Source organism: Engystomops pustulosus, chromosome 1, assembly GCF_040894005.1.
Source record: "Engystomops pustulosus chromosome 1, aEngPut4.maternal, whole genome shotgun sequence".
NCBI lineage: Eukaryota > Metazoa > Chordata > Amphibia > Anura > Leptodactylidae > Engystomops > Engystomops pustulosus.
Window position 1 is genome coordinate 119086757 of NC_092411.1, and position 18103 is coordinate 119104859.

The following is an 18103-nucleotide window of genomic DNA, read 5'->3' on the forward strand; positions in this document are numbered from 1 at the left end:
AACCATCTCTAGGGTTTACAGAGAATGGTCCGAAAAAGAAAAAACATCCAGTGAGCGGCAGTTCTGTGGGCGGAAATGCCTTGTTGATGCCAGAGGTCAGAGGAGAATGGGCAGACTGGTTCGAGCTGATAGAAAGGCCAGTGACTCAAATCGCCACCCGTTACAACCAAGGTAGGAGGAAGAGCATCTCTGAACGCACAGTACATCGAACTTTGAGGCAGATGGGCTACAGCAGCAGAAGACCACACCGGGTGCCACTCCTTTCAGCTAAGAACAGGAAACGGAGGCTACAATTTGCACAAGCTCATCGAAATTGGACAGTAGAAGATTGGAAAAACGTTGCCTGGTCTGATGAGTCTCGATTTCTGCTGCGACATTCGGATGGTAGGATCAGAATTTGGCGTCAACAACATGAAAGCATGGATCCATCCTGCCTTGTATCAACAGTTCAGGCTGGTGGTGGTGGTGTCATGGTGTGGGGAATATTTTTTGGCACTCTTTGGGCCCCTTGGTACCAATTGAGCATTGTTGCAACGCCACAGCCTACCTGAGTATTGTTGCTGACCATGTCCATCCCTTTATGACCACAATGTACCCAACATCTGATGGCTACTTTCAGCAGGATAATGCAACATGTCATAAAGCTGGAATCATCTCAGACTGGTTTCTTGAACATGACAATGAGTTCAATGTACTCAAATGGCCTCCACAGTCACCAGATCTCAATCCAATAGAGCATCTTTGGGATGTGGTGGAACGGGAGATTCGCATCATGGATGTGCAGCCGACAAATCTGTGTGATGCCATCATGTCAATATGGACCAAAATCTCTGAGGAATGCTTCCAGCACCTTGTTGAATCTATGCCACGAAGAATTGAGGCAGTTCTGAAGGCAAAAGTGGGTCCAACCCATTACTAGCATGGTGTACCTAATAAAGTGGCCGGTGAGTGTAGGAACCAGAGTAAAGTTTAAGTGCTGATGGGCTTACAGCATAGACATCACCAAACCTCCTCTGGCATCAAGCACTGAAAGTCAAGAGGTTTATGGCATAGGTTTTGGCACTACCATGGCTGGGCAGTTGCATGCAAACCATAAAACACAAAACTCAATACCAAATGTTGGATGGAGTAGAAGAAACATATTCTGTGGAGTGACAGATCACTGGAATTATTACTGAAGAGTTTGGATCTTGCAAATTGTAGAAGAACGCTGTCAGTCTGATTGTATTTTCTACCTGTAAAGTTTGGGACAACGCTTTGGGTGTATTAAAACAAAAAACTTCTTATACTTACCTCCTCCGGTGCTCCCGTGCACCTGCTGTGCGATCCGTCACTGCTGGTCTCTGTTTAAAAAGGCTGGCAGTGCCATCCTGACCACAGTCACGTGTCTGCTCCAGCGTGAAACAAATGCTGTAGCACACGTGGGACAAAGGCCTCTGTAAACAGGCCGGCAGTAAGGGACTGTACTGTGAGGAGAGAGGTAAGATAAGAGGTTTATAGTTTTATTCACCCTCCCCCAAAACTTATATGAACAACCCTTTTAAATATTAAATATATCAATATGCTAAACTACTCTTGATCTATTACATGCAGCGTGCAGAAAAGAATACATGTTTAGCTTGACTTTATATTACGTTAAACATTTTTTCCTTCACTCCTCTATGTATCACGTTCATTTAGCGCGATGCTGTGAGGAGCGGAGAAGGGAGAAGCGGTAACAAACCGCATCTTTCATCTCCCTAGCGTCTATGACACCTGGAGACCGGGTCCTGCTCCTATGGCTAGCGCGGGAGCAGCAGAAAACTACAGCGACGTCGCTGCAGATTCAGGACCTGCGCCTGTTGATGTCTAAAGTTAAGATGTTAAAATATTTTATCCACCACTCCTGGTATTTGCTTACGGTTATCTTATAGCGACTTCCTTTCTGGACTTTAGCTAGCTTACATGTATTATTGTGTGTTGTTGACAGTGTACACAGTCTCTATGAGTGGTGACCTCCACACAATAGCAGATTGTTCTTCTCCCTCCCCCAGTCAGGGGTCACATTGAGATGAATGGTAGAACGGTCTCCTGAAGTTAAGATATTTTAATCCAGCTTCAGAAAAGGTCAGATGTATCCTTGAGATCTGTAGTCAACCATTACTAAAATGGATTTCGTTACAAAGACCTAACTAAGCAAACAGCTCGCTGCATAAAGGTTAAGTAAACCTGTAGGTGATGTGAGTAAATCTTTCAGCATAACATTTTTAAAGAAATCATTCAATAAACTACTTTAAGACGTTTCCAATCATGTAAAGTAATTCCAAGATGTAATACTTGTACACCATAGGTCAGTTCCTTCTGTCATTGCCTGTAAAAATTAAGCCGAAAGATGAAAGCCCCTGTTGCTTCAGTAATACATAAACTATTGGTTTACAGCAAAGAATGTACATTTTGTGTCATCAAGTCCTGCTCTGTGCTGCCCACCTGTGCCTGCTCAGCATTGTTGTTTTCACAGTCAACCCAAGATATGAAATATGTTTATTAAAGATATCCTTTATTAAAGGAAATCTAAAAGCCTCTTACCTATGCAGCTTCTATTATTTACTAAAACCTGATTATCTTAAAACAAGATTATCTAAAATCTGTTTTAATACTTTATTTCATGTATATGCTGATTACCTTCATAGTCTGCTGGAAGCATGGAGTAGCTTTAGGAGCTCACTGTACTCCATGCCACCCCGAGTAGCCTTTGCTGATTTTCACTATATAGAGACACTAACCAGTGACACATAAACATCCTGCAACTGTGGTCTTCTAACTCTGTCAGACACTGGCTTGTCTGCTAGATCCTCAAACTGTGCCACCTACCCAGACCCAGGTCTTTGTATTTGTTTCCTCTGCCCTGACTTGTGACTGGATACCTCTGCTATCCAGTGCCATCTGTTAGGATCATAGCCCAGAAACCAACAGTGAAAGGTGTTGGCTGCCCTTGGCCATCTCTCTGACTATGTTCTTAGCCTGTCACTTTGATGCTAGGTACTTCTGTCTTCTATACAAACAGAATTAATGCAGAAGGTGGCGGACTGCTCATTTTCCTGCAGAAAAGTCCATATCCCCATACAATGCATAATGGGTAAAAACCAGAGAAGCCACCTAGACAACAACCTAAGCATACTGATTTTCAGTACTAGTCTTCTCACATGGGAAAGTGACTCCTTATGGGTCCATTAAGCCTCTAAGGCTCAGTTGCGACCGCATTCTTTGCACCCCATCAGGTCACTCACTTGGTTTTTACAATTATTGTCAAGAGCACAGAAATACAGAACTAATAAACTTGTATTTAAAAAAAGGAACTCACATGGGTTGAAGACAAGTATCAAAATATATTAAAATATAGAAATAATTAAAGAGGTTTTCTCATCTGGACACTTTAAATTTAATACATCTTCTATATATACACCTTTCTTCAATTGGATGTTATTAAAAATGTACCCATGTGAAGATAATTTCCCATAGATGCAGCCATGTTGTTCCTTAGAAATTAGCTTGTTGTTCTTGGATATGACCACGACTGCTGTAGGGATTGCACAAATAAATCGTTTTTGCATAAGAAATAGTTGGCAGTTAGTGCATGTCCTCAGCTGTCCTTTAGTAATGAACGCTGGGTCAAAGTGGTCGGGCAGGCTTCAATAATGCATGTCTGCCCACCACTGCCAGAGTATGGGGTTGGCTGTGTCCAAGGACATATATGTTGTTTTTAATGGAGAACATGGCTACATTAAAATTGAGTTCCCAGGTGGGATTCCCCTTTTAATAAATAGTTGATATATCATGCAAGTCAGAATGGCTACTGTGACAAAAACGTGACACAAGGTCAGGAAATTATCCTTGTATAGACAGTCCCAGAAAACACGGGTTCTGGAAAGTACAGGAAGTGAGTTAGAGTTGTCTACACAACCTCCGGATATGGTGCAATAATAAGTTACAACCCTGAATGGCTGAAAGACTCCTTTCACTAGCCTCAATGAAACAGAACCTTAAGAACCCAATAAGCTGCCACCAGTTCCACCATGTAAGGAACCAACGCGGTAGCATTTATTAAACCAAGACACTGTCTTGGGGATTTGTATATCGAGATAAAAGAGCAACACAGCAAATTTCATATTTGCAGAATGCAGTATGTTAGTTACCTTGTTTGGGCCCAATGAAAACATATAGTCCACACGTTACGATCCTTCCTGCACTTTTGACGTTTTAGTTTCCCAGAAAAAAGACAATGCTCTGATTATAATAGATGCAGACACACCCCTGCACGCCCAATGGAGGACTTGAGGGACCCTCCTACCTGGGATCTGGAGGCATAGGGTCAGGGTTCTGGTCTCATTGGATCAAGGTGAATTTGTGGATCACATTAATACCAAACCTGAGCCATTTGCTATGTTCTCATTCAAAGATATTTATATCTCTGTGTCCAAGAATGCTAGATCCTCCTTGGTCATAGCTATACGATCCCCTGGCTATACCGATGCCAAAAATGTATCTGGCCCTTAGATGGACCATAACTCCACAACTGTCCATAACCAACATATTGGTCAAGATTTTTATGACCCTTCATCTTTGTCAAACAAAATGGAGGGAAGCCTCTGAAACACTCGGTGCCAGGGCGTCTCAGAAACTACTTTGAGGCTATACCTCCTATGGAGTTTATGACACTTCTAGCTTTAACTTAATTAGGCTATTTGGGATGAGGCTGGAGAAAGTGAAGGATTTGTACCAACACTGAGGAATATAGGCCCCCTTCCCCTAGCCATTTATCACAGCTACTAACTCAAGTCCTCGATCAATAATAAACCTAAAAAATAACCCGAAGTCAGGTGGATAGAGAAGAGGAGAGGATGAGAGAGAAACATGAAAAGGAAGTGCCCAGTAAAACCTTATGTACTCAGCTGCATTGGAACAACGGACCAGAAAAATTTCTAAGATAAGGAGAGTACCTCAGCAAAGATATGTGGGAAAGATGCACTTCAAGTTCCCCAAATAGACTACTCCAATGGTCATTAACCATGACCTGTGTGAATTTGGTCTTCATGTACAGGAAAGGAACTTGAGGGAGACTGCCATGCTCTCACTATCTCACTCTTTCCATCCAGCACAATGTGGTGGATAAGTCTGCATGTAGTTTTATATAGAGCTGATAAAGACCCATTAAGTTAGGTGATTGTTGGGTCCCACCGAATGGACGTTCTGTAATACCATTAATGAAGTCTTACAATTCAGATGAAAATCTAACTATTACTGGGCATTCCCACCCAATATGGAAAAATTAGACTTCCTGGGCCACATTTTATAGAGCGATTATTGCCCAACCTAAATATTGTAAACAATCTGGTAGGAACCATGTACCAACTCATCAAAGCCTTGTACCCAGCTTCTAGCAAGGAGGTTTTGAGGGACAATTTTGGAAATAGAAAGGCCATGTCCTGCGATTGTTGACATTCTTGCTTCATAGCATAACATATCGATAACTTTCCTGCCGGTGAGGTTTTCGTCCTGGTTTGCTTTCCAGGACCATAAAAACTTGGTTATATAAATAAACCTACGAGGCTGGAAGAGAATGAGATTCCTGAAAGTTCTTTCAAATTTTGAGGCTATTTCTCACCCATTAGTTCTTGATCCAGTAAACCCCTTAATCAGCCATGATTGAAAGTTTATTTTCTACAATCCTTAATCCTAGCAAGAAATCTGAATTACAGTTTATAGTCGACGTCGGTTAGTGAGGGTTATTGAGTTATATTCAGGTTTTTCCAAGAAAGTATCCCACAGAGCCATAATTTTAGCTAAGATCCAAGTCATTATCAGTGGCATACCTAATGATTTCAGCCACAGTATTCTTTCGGAGATCAGATGGCAAAACACCAAAATGTGTACATAAGGGTCATGCCAACTCAACTTGCAGCATGATAATACTGAATTATATTGGGAATCCCAAAACCAGCAGATAGACTTGGACAATAGCTGGTCTTTTTCATCTAAATGACAGGAGCTTGACAGCAGGGTCTTAATGCTAAGTCTGACTGGTGGGAACCTAATCAAATATAGTAGTCACAGAAGCAAGAACATCTTTACTTCTGATATTCTACCAAGCCAAGCTCAGTACATATAAACACCATCTGAGCAAAGATCCATTCAAAAGTGCAGCTCACAAGCCAAGCTACTAGCCAAGATACGTAAATGCAACATGTGAACAAAGCACCATAACTGAGCTTAGTCCAGAACTATGCTCAATATACAAATACAGCTCAGGATCCAAGTACAATACATAAATACAGCATTGGAGTCAAGCTGCAAACCAAAAGTAAACAGCATAAATACATAGCCAGAAACAAGCTTAATGGCACAGGTGACATCACTGTACTACAAGTCCTATGAAGGGAACATGGAACTGGTGTATCCTCCATCCTATTAAAATGAGCAGTGGACCTAAAAAAAAAATCTATAGGGGGCTAAAATAATGGCCACTGTGGCATACCATTACTGTGTAGTGCTCAGATAAGGGGTTTTGTGTTCCGCCTACCAATTTATCTTCAGCATGCAGCTACAAGGAGCTGCATGTGAAGCGGGGTTCTGCGCATGCCTAGTACAGAACCCAGCTTTGGGGACGAATGCACGCTGCTCCTCGTAGCTGTGTGCTGAAGATGGATTGGTAGGCGGATCGAAAGAGATTACTGGGCCGTGGAGTAGCCGCGCTTTGTAGCCTCAGCTCCAGCTACTCCACGCCCCAGTAACTTCTTTAGTAACTTTGCATATTAGGGCAATTAAAAATTATAAAAGATTTGGAGGACTAAAAGATTAGCCCTAAAAAGGGCTATCCTACTATAGATTAGAGGAACCTGCCACCAGATCTACTTATCTACCAGGTCGATCCGAGGTGGTAGGTTTCCTTTAATTAATTACCAATACATGAGAAATTATAATTCAATATTAGGCTATTTTCTTGGTCTACTGTATATTTATATCTCAGTCAGTTCCATATTTAAGGTACTCTCTAGTTACTGTAGATCTGCAAGTTTTTTTCAATCATGTCATCTACAGTTTGATCAAACCTCTCTCTATAAATAATGCTTGGCCTTTGCACTTAGTCACCGTTTATTTTACATATCTCCTGTATAGAGGGATACTTTTACATCCCAAAATAAAACCAATTTTACAGTTATGTAAAAGGTAATTGAATTTTCTATGGTCTCTGAGGAACTGTAAATTCATAAATCGCAATGTTAGCATATCAGGAAAGGGACCCGACGACCAAATGACTTGGTTAATTATTCATTCCTAATAAAAATGCAAGAATTACTCTAGAAGATGAATAATATAGTGGCACATATATTGCATTGTCATATTCTTGATATGTTTATTAAACCTGTGGAAGGTTTGTTGCACTTTGGAGTTTCATCGTTTATTTATATTGGACATTAATATGTACTTTCATTCATCACAGCTTTGCAGTCTGCTTTATGGCAATGCATTAAAACTATACGTACTGTTGTAAGCAAAGCCAGCTTTCTTGAACAGTGATGAATGATAGAATAAAAATGATGACAATATTACAGGATGATGCACGTGCTTAACATGAGCTAAGCAATAAAGCACTTAAATAAGGAAAAGTGTGCTATTTATAATATTGGATATTTTCAATTACATAGGCAATACAAAATGCAAACTAGTTTATTACAAGACCCCAGCTATCCTGCATGCAAGCTTCTGTACATGCAATTTTAAAAAGTAAATGGAAACCTACAGTAAGTCAGCGACAGTTAATAATTTCCATAACTGAACTGAATTGTTTGAAACCATGTAATAATCCAATCTTTTGACATTTTAGGGTACAAGTGTAAAAAAACACTATAAATCCACATCCAGGTAGTTTCCTAGGTGCAATTGTCATGCGGTACGTTTTTAAACACAATGAAAACACGCGTTTTTGTATGTTTACCATGCGTGCGAGGGCTTATTTTCTGCCTAACTATGGTGTACAGAGCTTTGTGAGTTGGCACTTTTTGTGAAATGAGCTGACGTTTTCATTCCTACCATTTTGAGGACTGTACGACATTTCAATCACTTTTTATTACATTTTTAATGTGATGTAAAATGGTGTAAAAGTAGCCTACTGGACATTTGGGCGCTATTTTCCGTTATGGGGAAATTGCTGGAAATAGCCGTTTTTATATTTTGATCTGGCTTTTTCAGACACAGCAATACCTAACAGGTTTGTGATTTTTACTGTTTATTATGTTTTTATATCAGTTCTAGGGTAAGGGGGGTGATTTAAATTTTTAGGTTGCTGATCACATCTGGACAATCAGACCGAGCCCTTCCCCTGGGCATTTGCATTTTTTGTAAAAGCAATTCAAATGCCATGTGTGAACACAGCCTAAAAGTTCCCTCCTGCTTCCATAAGGCCGGTGCCACACATAGCGCTTTGTCTGTGTTTGCAAATGCAAACGCAGACAAAGCCGCGCCCACCGGGGTGGGCCCCGGCACGATCGCATTGGCGTTTCTATGGAAACGCATGCGATCGGGAACGAGCCGCTGGTGTTTTGCGTTTGCGTTTGCAAGCGCAGACAAAGCGCTACGTGTGGCACCAGCCTAAGTTTTGTCTCCTAGGTCTAGGTCCAGGCACTCAATGTAAGATTCGCACCCTTAATAATACCTGCAACCCATACTTACATCTGTGTTACCACCACTTGTTATAGAGCACGTTGACCAATTACCCTGGGCACTTCTGAGCAGAAGTACACAGAGCCGCCAGTGCTGAGTCCCTTGGTTAACGCAATGTCAACATGCCATTAACACCTTAGGGACAGAGGTCTTTTTCAGCTTAAGGACAGAGCCATATTCTCCAAATCTGACATGCATCACTTATCCAAGTGATATTCAGATTGTTTTGAGATGTTAAATTTGTATTTTTTATGTTTGAAATATTCTACCTTGCAGAGAAATAGTCAAGGCATCAAATTAATTACTAAATAACATTTACCATATGTTCCTTTTATTTTGGTATAATTTTTTTAACCCCTTCGCAGACGACTATTTTGTCCTGGTACTGCATGGGGTATATTTCACCTGTTACTGCCAAACTCGACAGGGTCACCTAACTCACCTTCAGAAGGGCGCCGTGACGCCATCAAAGGGTGGCGATCGGTTACCATGGTAGCCTACAGTCTCATATCATGTGTAATGATATTCAATAGCCTGCAGATGGCAGGCTATTAGATATCATCATCAAAATTGATCATATATTGCAATACAGTAGTATTGCAGCATATAGTATGAGCAATCAGACCCTGCAGGGTAAAAGTACCCTAGATGGTCTAAAATAATAGCAAAAGAAATGTAGAAATTTAAAAAATTACAAATGTAAAACATTTAAAAATTGAACAGTGAACACTGTAATGGAAAATAGCACCCAAATGCCTGAATTGCCACTTTTTTTAAATTTTTCCATCCGTGAATATTTAAATAAAATACGATAGAACAGTCATATAGGTCCCAAATTGATATAAATTAAAACGCCAGCACATACTGCAAAAAATGACACCTTACACAGGTCTTTTCAAGTGTGAAAAAGTTATTGGCCTCAGAATTTGGCAAAATGGCAAAGTTTTTTTTTTAAACAAAACATTGACATTTTTTTTAATCTATGAAAATCTAGTAAAACCTTTTTCAATTTGGTATCCCTGAAATCATATTGACTCAAAGAACAAAGAAGTGTCATTTGAAGCGCAGAATGAAAGCCATAAAAATCGTGCCTACAAGAAAATGCTCCAAATGTGTTTTTTTTTTTTGTTGATTTCACCGGACTTGGAATTTTGTTCTAGATTTCCAATGCAGGCAGTCCCCGGGTTACATACAAGATAGGGTCTGTAGGTTTGTTCTTAAGTTGAAGTTGTATGTAAGTCGGAACTGTATATTTCATCATTGTAATCCCAGCCAGAACTTTTTTGGTCTCTGTGACAATTGGATTTTAAAAATGTTGGGTTGTCATAAGAATCAATATTAACACAAAAACTTCATTACAGACACCTGTGATAACTGTTACAGCTGATCATTGTAGCCTAGGACTAAGGCCTCTTGCACACTAGCGTTGCGTTTCACGTGCGTGTGCAATGCGTGAAAAACTGACGTTTTTGCTGCGTTTTTGTTGCATTTTTCCTTGGAGTAATTTGCGTTTTTTTTGCGTTTTCGGCGCATTTTTGACGCGCGATTCAATGGGAGACTCGAGCATATTTCAAAGGGACCATGGTTTGGGATTAAAATGTGTTATTTAATTGAAAAATAATGTCTTCTGATAATTTGCAAACATCGGCGATCTATTCTTCACTGTTCCGCGCGTATATTATCTCCCGACAATTTAGCAGATGAGAAGAACAGTGAAGAATAGAATAAAAACATTGTACACAGTGAACACAGTGAACACAGGATCATTTAAGATAAAAACACAGTGCAGAACACAGTGCAGAATAGATTACAGATGTTCGGCACATCTGCTTACTTGTCGGGAGATACGCGCGGAACGGCGCGAACAAAATAGCATGTGAAGAACAATATATATGTGTGTGAAGAACAAATTGCAGATGTTTAAATACATCTGCAATGTGTTCTACACACATATATATTGTTCTTCACATGCTATTTTGTTCGCACCGCTCCGCGCGTATCTCCAGACAAGTAAGCAGATGTGCCGAACATCTGTAATCTATTCTGCACTGTGTTCTGCACTGTGTTTTTATCTTAAATGATCCTGTGGTCACTGTGTTCACTGTGTACAATGATTTTATTCTATTCTTCACTGTTCTTCATTGTGTTTTTTTAATTAAATGCTCGATCGCGAGCAGGGGAAATAATGTTACTCTGGTCACCTAGCAACCCTTACGTTTAAAACGCATTGCACTCGCATTGCACTTGCAATGATTGCGAGTGCAATGCGTTCTTGATGCATCTCCATAGACTTGAATGGGGCGTGAAAAACGCGCGTGACCCGCAAAAATAGAGCATGCTGCGATTTTGACGCGCGTGCAAACGAACGCAAGCACGCGCGTTAAAAACCACGCTAATGGAGAAAGACCCATTGAATACAATGGGACAGAGTGCAATGCGAGTTCTGAGCGTCAAATGCACGCGCAGAACTCGCGCGTGAAAAACGCCAGTGGAGAAGGGGCCTAAAGCACAATAAATTACCAATATCCAGAGGTCCGTTTGTAACTAGGGGTCGTATGTAAGTCGAGTATTTTTAAATAGGGGACCGCCTCTATAAAGCATGGAATATTCAAGGGTGCCACTAAAATGTACAATTTGTCCAGCAGATAACAAAGTCTCACACACCTCTGTAAATGTAAAAATAAAAAATTTAACACTTCTGGAATGAGGGGAGTAAAAAACAGAAATGCAAAATCAAATAAGGGGTGAGTCCATTTAAGGGTTGAACATCCTTTTGTTATTTTAGGATGTTAGAAGGTTAACAAATTTATAAGTACATTTGCATACAAAGTTTCAAAGAGATTTGAAAGGCTTATATATCAGAAACCTCCTTAAATTCTCCATTTTGTCAAACTAGCCCCTTAAATTATGCTAAACAACTTTAAAATGGTATTCCCATTTCAGCAAATTAATGTTATTGTTTGTATCATGAAAAGTTATACAATTTTTGAATATACTTTCTGTATCGATTCCTCGTGGTTTTCTAGATCTCTGCTTGCTGTCCTGCTATAGAAAGCTTCTAAGTTTACTGGCAGTGGACAGAAATCTGACCCTGGTCACGCAGGTGAGCGACTCGTTGGTATCACAGAGATTAACCCCTTAACGCTCTGCGCCATAGCTCTACGGCGCAGAGGTATAGGGAATGTATGAAGAGGGCTCACGGGCTGAGTCCTCTTTATACAAGGGTGGGGGTTGTTGCATATTGCAGCAAACCCCCACCGCTAATAACCGTGGTCGGTGCTTGCACCCATCGCGGCTATTAACCCTTTCATTGCCGCAGGCAAAGTCGCGGGCGGCATTTAAAAGACGGTGGCGCGCGATCAGTTGCCATGGTAGCCTTGGGTCTTCATTTGACCTGAGGCTATCTAGCTTCTGCAGATTCGTTACAATGAGCCAGTGGCTCATCGTAATGAATGAGCTGCAAAAATGCCATATATTGCAATACAGAAGTTTTGCAGTATATGGTAGGAACGATCTGACCATCTAGGGTTAATGTACCCTAGATGGTCTAAGAATTAGTGAAAAAGAAAAAGAAAAAAAAAGTTAAAAAAATAAAAAAAATTAATAAAATATAAAAAATTCAAATCACCCCCCTTTCGCTAGAACTGATATAAAACATAATAAACAGTAAAAATCACAGACACATTAGGTGTCACCGCGTCCCAAAATGCCCGATCTATCAAAATATAAAAACGGTTACGGCCGGCGGTGACCTCCGAGACGGGAAATGGCGCTCAAATGTCCGAAATGCGACTTTTACACCTGATCAAAATGTCCCACAGACCTCTAAATGGTAGCAATGAAAACGTCGGCTCATTTCGCAAAAATAACACCTCACACAGTTCCGTGCGCCAAAGTATGAAAAAGTTATTAGCTTCAGAAGATGGCAAAATTTTTTTTTTCTTTTTTGTACACATTCGTTTAATTTTTGAAAATGTATTAAAACACAATAAAACCTGTATAAATTTGGTATCACCGCGATCGTACCGAACCAAAGAATAAAGCTGAGGTGTTATTTTAAGTGCTCAGTCAAAGTCGTAAAAACTGAGCTCACAAAAACGTGATGTTCTTTTTTTCAATTTTTCCACATTTGGAAATTTTTTTCAGCTTCGCAATACACGGCATGTTAAAATAAATAACATTACGGGAAAGTAAAATTTGTTACGCACAAAATAAGCCCTCACAATGCTCTGTACACGTAAAAATGAAAAAGTTAGGGATTTTTGAAGGTGGAGAGCGATAAATGAGCGAAAAAACCCTGCATCCTTAAGGGGTTAATCAGATCAGTGTGTTATATAACGAGCCAAACACCTGTCTGACCATGGTCAGATTTCTGTCCACTGCCAGTAAACTTAGAAGCTTTTGACAGAATGACAGCAAGCAGAGATCTAGAAAACCATGAGGAATTGATACAGAAAATATATTCGAAAATTGTATAATTTTTCATGATACAAACAATAACATTAATTTGCTGAAAAGATTGTTTTTCAACTCTTTGGGACACATTTACTAGGAACAGTGCACACACTATGCATACCTCCCAACTTTTGTGGAGGAGAAAGAGGGACAAAATGGCGGCGCGCGAAGCGCGCCGCGGCGATTTTTTTACCCACAGAAGCCACACCCTAGCCACGCCCCCTAACCACACCCCCTGGCCACGCCACTGCTCATACCTTCAACGCATCCACTGGCACCAATGTATATTTATGTATATAATTGGGGGGCATATTCCACTCCCCCTAGACAACGAGCATGCCCTCCTAGACAACGAGCATGTCCTCCCCTAGACAACGAGCATGCCCCCCCCAGACAACGAGCATGTCCTCCCCTAGACAACGAGCATGTCCCCCCCTAGACAACGAGCATGTCCCCCCCAGACAACGGGCATGTCCGCCCCCAGACAACGAGCATGCCCCCCCCTAGACAACGAGCATGTCCCCCCCAGACAACGAGCATGTCCCCCCCAGACAACGGGCATGTCCGCCCCCAGACAACGAGCATGCCCCCCCCTAGACAACGAGCATGTCCCCCCCAGACAACGAGCATGCCCCCCCTAGACAACGAGCCTGTCCCCCCCTGTGGCTGCGTGCCCTTTTTTGTGTGTTTGTGTTATTTTTGTCTTCCAGGACCGTGCCTGCTGTGGACTGCTTCCGATTCGAAGGATTACATCGATGACCGACAGTTCTAACAAATAAAATGGTCAACGAGGGTGTGTCTGCGTTTTTTGTTCAATAAAATTTTCTGAAAATGGTGTGATTATTTATTTTTTTGCGACACTCTTCATAGTTTGCCGTAGTAGTGGTGCCGGCTAGGTGACGGTGCTCATTACTAAGGGCTGGCCTTAGTGTTTGCCTTAATTTTTTTGGCAAATTCACACTAACGCCCATACCATTACCCCGGTACCCACCGCCACCAGGGGTGCCGGGAAGAGCCGGGTACAAACCAGTACCTGACCGTCTATAGATGGTCAGGTAGTGGGGCGGCTGCAGGCTGTTATTGTTGCGCTGGAATAGCCCCCTAACAGTGACCTATCCCAGCTCAGTAATGGCAGGCTGCTGCTGCTTTTTTGTATCAGGCTGATTTGAAAAATAGGGGCACCCCATGCCGTTTTTTCTTCAAATTTTTGACAAAAATATGCGTGGGGTCCCCCCTTTAAAGGGGGCTCCCAGGCTGTTTCCCCCATTTTTACAAAAAAATGGGGGGGAAAAACGGCATGGGGTGCCCCTATTGTTCAAATCAGCCAGATACAAAAAAGCAGCAGCAGCCTGCTATTACTGAGCTGGGATAGGTCACTGTTAGGGGGCTATTCCAGCGCAACAATAACAGCCTGCAGCCGCCCCACTACCTGACCATCTATAGACGGTCAGGTACTGGTTTGTACCCGGCTCTTCCCGGCACCCCTGGTGGCGGTGGGTACCGGGGTAATGGTATGGGCGTTAGTGTAAATTTGCCAAAAAAATTAAGGCAAACACTAAGGCCAGCCCTTAGTAATGAGCACCGTCACCTAGCCGGCACCACTACTACGGCAAACTATGAAGAGTGTCGCAAAAAAATAAATAATCACACCGTTTTCAGAAAATTTTATTGAACAAAAGACGCAGACACACCCTCGTTGACCATTTTATTTGTTAGAAATGTCGGTCATAGACGTAATCCTTCGAATCCGAAGCAGTCCACAGCAGGCACGGTCCTGGAAGACAAAAATAACACAAACACACAAAAAAGGGCACGCAGCCACAGGGGAGGACATGCTCGTTGTCTAGGGGTCAGGGGTAGACATGCTCGTTGTCTAGGGGGGGGGGAAATGCTAGTTGTCTAGGGGGGGGACATGCTCGTTGTCTAGGAGTCGGGGGGAGACATGCTCGTTGTCTAGGGGGGGGAATGCTCGTTGTCTGGGGGGGGGGACATGCTCGTTGTCTAGGGGGGGGGGCATGCTCGTTGTCTTGGGGGGGGACATGCTCGTTGTCTAGGGGTCAGGGGGAGACATGCTCGTTGTCTAGCAGGGGGAAATGCTCGTTGTCTAGGGGGGGAAATCCTCGTTGTCTAGGGGGGGGACATGCTCGTTGTCGCAGTAAAGGGGAGGGGTCCTATGGAGCGCAGTAAAGGGGAGGGGTCCTATGGAGCGCAGTAAAGGGGAGGGGTCCTATGGAGCGCAGTAAAGGGGAGGGGTCCTATGGAGCGCAGTAAAGGGGAGGGGTCCTATGGAGCGCAGTAAAGGGGAGGGGTCCTATGGAGCGCAGTAAAGGGGAGGAGTCCTATTGAGCGCGCAGTGAAAGCCATAAAAAACACATTTGATATTTTCCTTCCCGCTTCCCAGTACAGGGCCTGGAATATTTAATACTGTCACTAGGAAGTATAATTTGTTACGCAGAAACAGGCCGCACACAGCTCTGTACGTGGAAAAATAAAAAAGTTATTGATTTTTGAAAGTGGGGAGTGAAATATGGAAACGCAAAAATCGCTCCGCCAGAGTAATGGAGCAGACGGCCGTGTATGACCATTCTGCTCCATTACCGTCACAGAGCGATGACATGGACCTTATGTGGACCCCAACAGACCCCTTGTTTTCATGATCTATGGGGGTCACATCACTGAAACCCCCACACATCAGCAGGTTAAGCCCTGTCCTATGGATAGGGCCTAACTTGTATTTGTGGGAAAACCCCTTTAACCCCTTAACGCTCTGCGCCGTAGCTCTACGACGCAGAGAGTATAAGGAGTGTATGAAGAGGGCTCACGGGCTGAGTCTTCTTCATACAAGGTGGGGGGTTTTGCATGTTGCAGAAAAACCCCACCGCTAATAACCGCAGTCGGTCATTCTCGCCGGCAAAGTCTTTTTTACGATCGCTGTGCCCCCGAACGTCATCGGGGGGCGGCGATCGTTTGCCGTGGTAGCCTCGGGTCTTCTTTTGACACGAGGCTACATGGCTTCTGCAGGTTCGTTACAATGAGCCAGAAGTATTGCAGTATATGGTAGGAGCGATCTGACCATCTAGGGTTAATGTACCGTAGATGGTCTAAGAAATAGTGGAAAAAAAAAGAAAAAACAGGTTTTAAAAATAAAAAAAATTTATAAAATATTAAAAATTCTAATCACCTCCCTTTCCCTAGAACGGATATAAAACATAATAAACAGTAAAGATCACAGACACATCAGGTATCGCCGCGTCCCAAAATGCCCGATCTATCAAAATATAAAAACGGTTACGGGCGGCGGTGACCTCCGAGGCGGGAAATGGCGCCCAAATGTCCGAAATGCGACTTTTACACCTTTTTACATCACATAAAAAATGAAATTAAAAATGATCAAAATGTCGCACAGACCTCAAAATGGTAGCAATGAAAACGTCGGCTCATTTCGCCAAAAATGACCCCACCCCCAGCTCCGTGCACCGAAATATGAAAAAGTTATTAGCGTCAGAAGATGGCAAAAATTTTTTTTTTTTTTTTTTTGCACACATGCGTTTAATTTTTGAAAATGTATTAAAACACAATAAAACCTATAAATCCGGTATCACCGCGATCGCACCAAACCAAAGAATAAAGCTGAGGTGTTATTTTGAGTGCACAGTCAAAGTCGAAAAAACTGAGCCCACAAGAACGTGACATGTGCGGTTTTTTAAAAAAATTTTTCCACATTTGGAATTTTTTGCAGCTTCGCAGTACACGGCATGTTAAAATAAATAACATTACGGGAAAGTAAAATTTGTTACGCACAAAATAAGCCCTCACACAGCTCTGTACACGGAAACATGAAAAAGTTATGGATTTTTGAAGTTGGAGAGCGAGAAATGAGAGAAAAACCCTGCGTCCTTAAGGGGTTAAGGGATTAAGTATATGGTACAATAAAAGCAGAATAGAAGGGCACTGGGGGGGGATTAGGGATGGGGGCAGGGGGTCTATGGAGGAAAGTGTTTAACCCTTTAGCTGCTGCCTGCAGTCACTGTAGAGTACCTGTTATCACACTGCAGCAGCTGCACACACTCGGCTCTGCTTCATCAGACGAACTTCAGTGAGGAGCAGGAGGAGGTGGGGGCAGGGAGCCATTGATGTAGCAGTGCTGGAGAGTTCCTGCCTGCACGGAGGATGATCCCCTGGGGCTGCTGTGCAGGGGCAGTGCAGAGAACATGACACTCTGCACTGCTCCATCCATCCATCCATCCATCCATGTGCCTGCAAGTGGCAGCCTGAGGACAGGGAGGGCTCTGCCTCCCAGGGGAGGGGATGGGGGAGGTGCCGGCTCTGCAGCAGACAGCCCGGGAGCTGGAGAGGAGGAGGACGCTGTACCCCGCCCCCTGGCTTCTCTGTATCCTGAGCAGGACGGGGGCGGGACTCGGGGGCGGGACTCGGGGGGGGCGGGACTCGGGGGCGGGACAAAACGGAAAAATCCGTGAAACCGCAAAAAAACCGGGACTTTCACTTAACGGTCCGTGCAGGCGGGACAAGGGTTAAAAAACGGGACTGTCCCGCCCAAAACGGGACGGTTGGGAGGTATGCACTATGTGCAGGTTACCAACCTCAAGGGAAACATGAGCGCACATACAGTTAAAAAAAATACAATATCTGCACATAGATTTATTGAGATTAATAAAACATCAACAAAACACAAACACTTCTGTCTGTTTTAAATAAAGGGTTCCGGAAAATTCCATACATATAGTCCAACTGGAAATCACTGTACGAGGTATACTTTCATGTCTGAACTAGTCTCCTCAACCCCTCAGTGATCAATCTCATTTGCGCCTTGATGACCTATTTTCACTCCACTCCTGGTTTGGGCATCAAAAACTGCATCTGAAAAACTGAACTATGGATGCACCCTTCATTTCATCCCACAAACTTTATAAAGTCTTACCCATAGTTGTAA